The 7963-nt window shown below is 40.0% G+C and overlaps 1 long non-coding RNA gene across 1 annotated transcript; it reads right to left on the bottom strand.

Annotated features, from left to right (window-relative positions):
• Nucleotides 1-4954: 4954 nt before the first annotated feature.
• Nucleotides 4955-7151, bottom strand: LOC143735620 (uncharacterized). The gene is made up of 3 exons (XR_013203255.1): nucleotides 6977-7151; nucleotides 6175-6330; nucleotides 4955-5054 (listed from the first exon to the last, which is right to left on the bottom strand). It is a non-coding gene; the product is annotated as an uncharacterized LOC143735620 (long non-coding RNA).
• Between the last annotated feature and the right edge of the window lie 812 nt (nucleotides 7152-7963).

The following is a 7963-nucleotide window of genomic DNA, read 5'->3' as shown; positions in this document are numbered from 1 at the left end:
GCATAGGATCTCAAGGCCACGACTAGCTTATATTGTGTGGCCATGTCATAAAGATTTTGTTACATCAAAATAATTATCTCGTCATTTTCTTGCCCACGACCTATTCTCATGTACCCACGAGTTAATAGTCGTGGCCATGACAAAACTAAGGGTGTGTCTCTATCGGCTCCCTAGTTCAGTAGTCAGGGCACTGATGAGGGAGTCGGTCATTTTAAGGGCTGTCTCTATGTAATGATGGCGCAGACGCAGAGGAATCCAATTGCAGCTTATTGAGAATGGTCCACAGGCAGGGTAATCTACAGCAGACAGAACCAACGGAGAGAGCAAAGAGCAAGACGAGGTCACAGGCAAAGGTCAGGGCAGGCAGCAAAAGGCAAAGTCCAAAGAGCAATCCAGGTCAAGACAGGCAGAGAACGAACAGAGGTCGGGGTTAGTGATGTTACGTCTGACACTGACGCTCCGAAGCTTGCTTCAAACTCGAACGGTCCTTGCAATGAACCACTGCTTCGGAGCTTGTATCATTAAGTCACTAGTCACGTGAAAATGACGTCTGAAGCAAACACACTGGTTCACTCCTGTAGTGAACCACCTGACTGCTTTGACAGCCCAATCCAGTGTTGACAGGTTTGAAACCTGGTGGCTGTATTTCTTATAAAAGTGAAGCCAAACCATGGCAACACCGTGGGTTGTAGTAGTCGGTGTTTGGATTGGCGTTATTATACAGGAATCGCCTTTCACCAAAGACTGGAGAAAATAATATTTCTGAATAAAATCCATACCATTTAATGAACACATTGTCTAAGCCTTCTGCATGATGTACCCAAAGCACATCCTCTGCCAAATGTTTTATTTTTATTTTTTATTATTAATTAGAGAACATATAACAATTGTTACATAAAAACATGCATCAAAGACAGAAACTTCAAAAACCCTCTGCTACATTATACAAGTACAACCAGTTACACAAGCACATCCTTTTCAACATACAAAAATATCAGTCCCACCAGTTAACAAGTTATAGAGTTCTGCTTCCCTCAGCTAAATTAAGTTTTATGTAACAAAGTTCAGGGAGGAGCATGTTCAGGTAATCAGCCAATCAGCTCAAGCAGAAGCCGGTATAAACAAAGCTTTTCCTCACCTCCTGTCTAACGACAAGTGTCTCAGTATCCCTCCACCACCCCATCACCTTACACTAGGCTGAGTCTACCCCAGTATAGGGAGGAGTACTCTGGGTTCGGGCAAAATTCCCCCGGACAGCAAGCCAAATACGCATAAATACAACTTTAGATTTCATGTACGTGTGAACTCGTGAAACAAGATAAAGCTTTCACACATGATACTGCCCTGCTAAAAAAAAACTATAGAAACCATTACAGAAATTCTATTGGATTTAATGGTTTTCATGGGAATTTTATTGGTTGTAATGGGAATTATAGTGGTCTCTGTGGGTCTCTACTGATATGTGTTGGGTTCTATTGGTGGGGGCATTAAATCCTAATGGAATATGTCCCAAACACACTGCAAAAAAGAATTTCTTCAGTGGTTTAAATGGTAAAAGCCAATGGTTCCTATTGGTATTTTAATAGAAACCATTAGAATTTCTGTGTTGGTTTCCAACTTTTTTTAAGCTGGTCTGATCTTCTGTCCTTGTCTAAAGAAATAATTACACACACACACATCATGCTTAATGTTTTATTATCAAGGTGAACACATGAAATTCATCAGTATCTGTAAAATTCACCTACATAAATGAGTTTCACAACACTAACACTGTTTCAGCTTTGATCGCCTCGGTAAACACGTAATAAACGGGGCGTTAACATACTGCATAAGTCTACTTGCATTTTATGGTTGTCAGCTTTGTTGCATTACATTTACTTCACCAGGAGATGGTGCTGCAATTTCTATCTGAATGAAGCTTCGAGTAATGAACCATTTTCGACACAATTGTATCAGAAAGCAATAATGCTTTGAAATGCTTCATTTGGCCATCACTAGTCGGGGTACACAGTTCTAGGTCAGTAGTCAGATCAGCAGACACAGAGATAAACGCTTGGAATTGAAAGCCGGGCCAATGCAATACTTCGCAGAGAAGTGGTGTGTGGAAGTGGCTTTTATGTGTGTGTAAATGAAGTGCAGGTGTGTGTGCAATCAGTGCAGTGCAGGTGTATGGTGTTTGGTGTAATCAGTCCAAGGAGGTGTATGATGGGAAATGTAGTCCAAGTAAACCCAAGAAGTGCGTGGCTCATCGTGACACTCTATCGCAAAAACCTTCCAGTAAACTGGAACGTTCGCTCCCCAAAAAATCTCACAATGTAACCTACCGCAAAAACCAGGGAGCACTGATGCTAACTATGCTCCCTTACCTGAAATTACATAAAATTCCTGAAGCTCAAAAAAACAAAACGCACAAGCCAACTCAATAAAAATGATGCACGCAATAGGTTCTGTGAGATTCTTAAGTGTGCTTTTAATGGAGACTTTACTGTCCCATGAGGTCACAGGAGAGGATTTGTGAATCGCAGTGAAGAGACGCTACTAACGCTGGTAGATCACATGATAATGACAGCACGGCGAATGTTGTACGTCCGGATTGCATTCATACTACACACATTCAAGGAAATTAATAGTTGAAATAAAGTCGTTATTTGTGTTTTTTTGCGCACAAAAAGTATTCTCGTCGTTTTATAAACTTAGGATTGAGCCACTGTAGTCACTTGGAATATTTTAACGATGTCTTTAATAACTTTTCGGGGCTGGCAAGTTTCAATCCCTGAAGAAGCCTATGGAGGAGTGTTCAGCTCTCAGATTTAATCAAAAATATCTTAATCCGTGTTCCGAAGATGAACGACAGTCTTACGGGGTTGGAACAACATGAGTGAGAGTAATTGAGGGCTTGAGACGAAGAACCATATAAGTCCATATTTTCAAATTTTGAATAATAACATTTTTTTAATTTGGACTCTGAATATTATATTATTATTATTTTTTTGACTTGAAGATAGACAACAAAAGCTTCACAATTCTAATGAGATAAGATTTTTTAGTATCAATCTTAAAAATAAAAAGTTAGAGTAATTTACATTTCTGGAATGTGGAAGAACAGTATATGTCCAGTTAATGTGGAATAACAGTATAAGTCCAATTCGTCATATCACTTTAAACCACTGGAGATTTGATTCCTTTATCTTAGTTTTAATACAGTAAAAGAACCTTAAATAAAATATTAAGCATTTCTTTCTTTCAATTTCTTTTATTTTTTGCCAACGTTAATCACAGAACAAAAACACGTACGGACAATACAGTACGAACAATGAACAATATATAGGCCTACTTATATTACAGAAAACAAACGTCAGTACAAACAATAAACCGTACATACAATCAACAATACATACAAACAATAAACAACAGTAATAACTGTAAACAATACATATTTACAATACAGACATACATCATCATCATTCCATGCTATGGTTCCATATGCTAGTTTACCATTTTATAATACATTTCCTAAATCACCCTATTCATTCATTTACTAAATAAATAACTATATATTCCTATTATACAACATAAGATAAGGCATACAAGATAAGCTACAACTACAATTATGATTAATTTTACACAATATACACAATATACCCCACCTTACCCTGCACATGACCTACACATAGCCTGGCTACTCTTTGCATTCTAATGTCCCATAAAATGCTTGGGCCTCCGCTGGCATGTAGGCTAGCATTTTCATAAGATCCCGGTGCTTCTCCTTCTTGACGGGCAGAGGGTCCTCATAAGCACGAGCATACGTGGTGGAGAACAAGGGAGCTGGAGGTGGTTGATTCTTCCTCTGTTTGGTGATCAGCCAGGTCTTCCATCCCTCGTAGAGGCTGTGGCTCCCTTTTGTGTGGACACACCATGGATCAGCAGCTAAAATCATGATTCAACAAGAAATTCAATAAAGATTCTTCTTTCACGCACATATCCCCAACACTGTTAATCTCAGAAAACCAACTCTTTAGTTTTTTACCTGTCACTTTCAACCACATCATGGATGTGATTAGCAAGCCAGGTGGACGCATCAGGGTTCGATTTAATATTGCATCAGGGAGCTGCCTGAAGTCCGGACATTTCATCTCAATGACTTTGAATGGATGCTGCTGCCTGGCTCCACGGATCATCTCGGCGACATCGCTGGGGGTGTGGAGTGTGGACACCGTACGCCTCTTGTCCACCGTGGCAAAGGAACGGTCACAGGGAAGGAAGGAGTGACCAGACACCATGAACTTCTGCTCTATCTGACTGAAGTACCCTCTAGATACGAGCAGGGCCATGAGGTTTAGGACTCGCCAGTTGTTGTTCTGCCCACAGCATCGGTCACTATAGATGACGAGCTTCCGTTCCTTTGCCTGGACTAGGGCAGCGAAAGATGTTTCTGCCCACTTCAAAAGACAGCTTGCCACCTCGATGGAACCTCTGTGAGCGATGCCCTCATGCCAGAGGCACATTGTAGGGGGATCGTCAGTACATCCAGTATCTCCTGGATACAGAGGTTGTAGTTGGCCAGCTGCCGTTGATAGTACACGTTGGAGTGTGTCAGGTTTGGTGTGAACACTATCCCCTGCATGTCGATACAAATGACATGGCAGTCATCATAGGCTTTGGCCCACTCTGTATCAGCCTGCAACTGGGTGTACGCTTTTTCAGCTTTCCGGTGGTGAAGCTCACTCTCGGCTGCGATCTTCAACCTTTCTCCATCTGTTGTAGCAGCTGTTAATTTTGAGAACAGGGCGTCACATTTTGCACAAGTGTCACTTCTTGGCTGCCCAAAACTTAGTTTCTGCTGCTTTAGGAGGTCCCTATAGAGCCAGAACTTTACAGTGGATGTTGGATTGTGTTCCTTGTACAGGCGGAACATGCGGAGCAGGTTTAAATCAGGGCTCAGGTATTCTCTCTCCACATCTCCCTTCATCCGTGAGTAGTGGTTCGGTTGGCGTGGGAAGCTCAAGATATGCTCTCTTATCCCCTCTCTCACTGCAGGATGAATGCTATGAGGCCTAAAAAATAAACAACACAACTCATGAACAAGGGAAATATAATAAACTATGCTGGTCTGTTTTGCACAATTGCATTGTTTCTGTGACCATAAATGTATAATTCTAAACATTCCTCTAAACTATAGGATTTTGTTTTTCACATACAGTCATTAAAGGGATACTTCAGGATTTAGCATTAAGCTTTGTATCATTAGAAAACCGAATTCTTTTTAGTATTTTTGAATCACCATGCTTTCCGCCCTCATATCCCCCTGAGATGAGAGATTTATGTATTTTTTGTCTGGAAAAAATCCTCTGAAAAATCGTCATTGTTTATATTCACACCTTTTGTTTCAATCTAACTGAATTTATTCCGATTTGTGAATCTGAATGTAGTGTTTAAATGAATGCTAAACATGTGATCGATTGATGTGTGCGTTTTAGCATTGCAATCTGGGAGTTATTGTCTTTCATCCCCATAAATCAAAAATACATTTTCTGTCTTTTCTCAGTCTAGAAGGCTACAAATTAAAACAATAATTTCACATTTCTTCTACATAAATGACCCATTTTAAATACACATTAATCTTTCCAGAGCTGAAGTATCCCTTTAAGATCCACATGTTGTAATGATACAAAGAATAATCATACATTACATTTGCATAGCACTTTACCTCTGATATTGATCTCAAAGTGCAAAAATATATTTCCTGACTGGACAACAACAGTGAGCTGAATCCTAACCATTATGGTACGTGCATGCTGGCGTTATAGAGTGGCAAGGCACCCAACGCCCTATAATGCCAACTTCCAGTGCACCATTAGACCAGGGAATGTTGTAGGGCAATGGATGCTGACAATGGTGCAGCTTTAAAAACTAACAGGACGAGAGCGTGAGGTCCTTCAAGATTTTTTTTTTTTTTTACTTACCTGTTCTTATGTTTTCCTCTGAAGTCCTCTAATGGAGACCTGACTTTAGCTACCTGCTCTGTTCCCTCAGACTGACTGCCTAACTTTTCTTGAATAACCTTTTCAAAAATAAGTAACTTTAAATAAATGTGTTATGGACAATGTATCTAATTAAAATCATGCATGTAATAAAAAGTTAACAAACGGAAACGCTAGCCTATATAAAACTTGCCTGTAGGCGACTGTTGGTCAGTTGAAAGACTGACATAAATGTGAGCTTACAAACAGCAAGTCTTTGGCCTCCTTGTTGCACATGGTACTTGAAGGTGTACTTCCTCTTAGTAATCTCAGTGTCAGGCCCACATGGTCGTCTGCGACTCACCTTGTGCTAGAAGTAAAAAGACATGAAGTAAAAAGACATTTACCATAGCGTAGCAGGCTAGCCGTAGTGTAGAGCTGTCAAGTTAAGGTCATTAAGTACATGAGTGGGCTTTGGTTAGGCGAATGAATAATGAATGAATGAATGAATGAATGAAACCTTTATTGCCCCGAGGGGAATTTGTTTTACACTCATGGGAACCACAATAAACATAACCACAACAAACATAGAATAAATATATAAATAAAACGCGTCTAAAATGTTCAACAGCTTAAAGGAATCAATAAGTAGATATATGTTCAATAATGCACATTTAAAATAAATCTATGTGCCAATAGATGACCCATTTAATAATTGAATGCTCCTCGGCATGAATGATGTAATATGTCGTTTAGTTTTTTTTAATAATAAGCCATGTGTATGCCTTTTAGGGCACCAAAGCGCTGTGGTCTGTAATGCACTTGGTGGCCTACTTGATGCCGATCATCCTTCATCCATCCTCACAGAATTTAACATTTACAGTGATCAGGCACATGTGCAGTCTTAGTGAATTCACTAACTTAGTATGCAATTCACTGGTTATTTCATGGGCCTACATTGTGATGCATTGCATACTGTTGACATGATATGGTCATGAATTGCTTAAGTTGCCTACCTGCTCCAAACCAGAGAGAATGATAGAATGCTGCCTCTCATAAGAGACAGCATAAAACTCTGTGAAGAGCTGGAGTTTTCTTTGTTCTGTTAGGCTTGAACACTGCCTGGGACACGTCTCCTTGCACACATTGCCCTTAACAAAAACAAAGTCACATTAGCGGTTGTTTTTTGTTTAGCTAGAACACTAGGGCTATTAACAGCTATTAAGGTTACTAGCTAGAATATATAACAGCTTACACAATCAATGCATTTTTTTTATTACCTTTTAGTTATTTATTTATTTATTTTATTTATTAAATAATGAGTAACAAACAAACTTAGCACACAATATTATAAAACAAAGTGTTGCATTAAATGGTAACAGGGGATCCAATTTTTTTTACCAATTTCAGTGAAGACATAAAGCAATCAAAGTCTAATTTTCTCAGCTTTCATTTCGACCCATTCATGACATGATTCGCTAAACAGTCCGAGCTGTATGAACATTAGTAACGTTAGACGCCCAGCAATATGCCCCCTGACTGTAACCTACGTTACAAAGTAACTGGCTAGCCAGACATCAAACGCAGCTAAAATGTTTCGATTAATTTATCCGTGATTATAAGGGGTAGCCTACAGCATTCATTTCGACCCATACATGAATTGATCCGTTAAACAGAGTGAGCTATTTGAATGAACTCTAGTAGACGACGCCCAGTAGCCTACACGCAGGGCCACTGTAGCTATTCCGTGAAGGGTGTCTTTTTGCTAAAAAGACAGGCACTTAGTGCAAATATACGCTCCGTTATCTAAAATATTTGTTTTCTTCCCCTCGCTTGGGCCACAAGTGCGCATGGCGAACTTGCAATGAATACATTTTATCAGACCGGCCCTCGCGGCCTCGAAACACTACCGGCCAACCGGGGAAACTCCCGACTCTCCCGATTGCCACTGCGCCCCTGGTGTGCCCAGTTGCTCTAATGGTTAATCCGGCCCTGCCTACACG

Source organism: Siphateles boraxobius, unplaced genomic scaffold (genome assembly GCF_051911475.1).
Source record: "Siphateles boraxobius isolate OS27281-9 unplaced genomic scaffold, OSU_SipBor_1 13, whole genome shotgun sequence".
Lineage (NCBI taxonomy): Eukaryota > Metazoa > Chordata > Actinopteri > Cypriniformes > Leuciscidae > Siphateles > Siphateles boraxobius.
The sequence above is the reverse complement of the archived record's forward strand: the minus strand, read 5'-3'. Positions and strand labels throughout refer to the sequence as shown.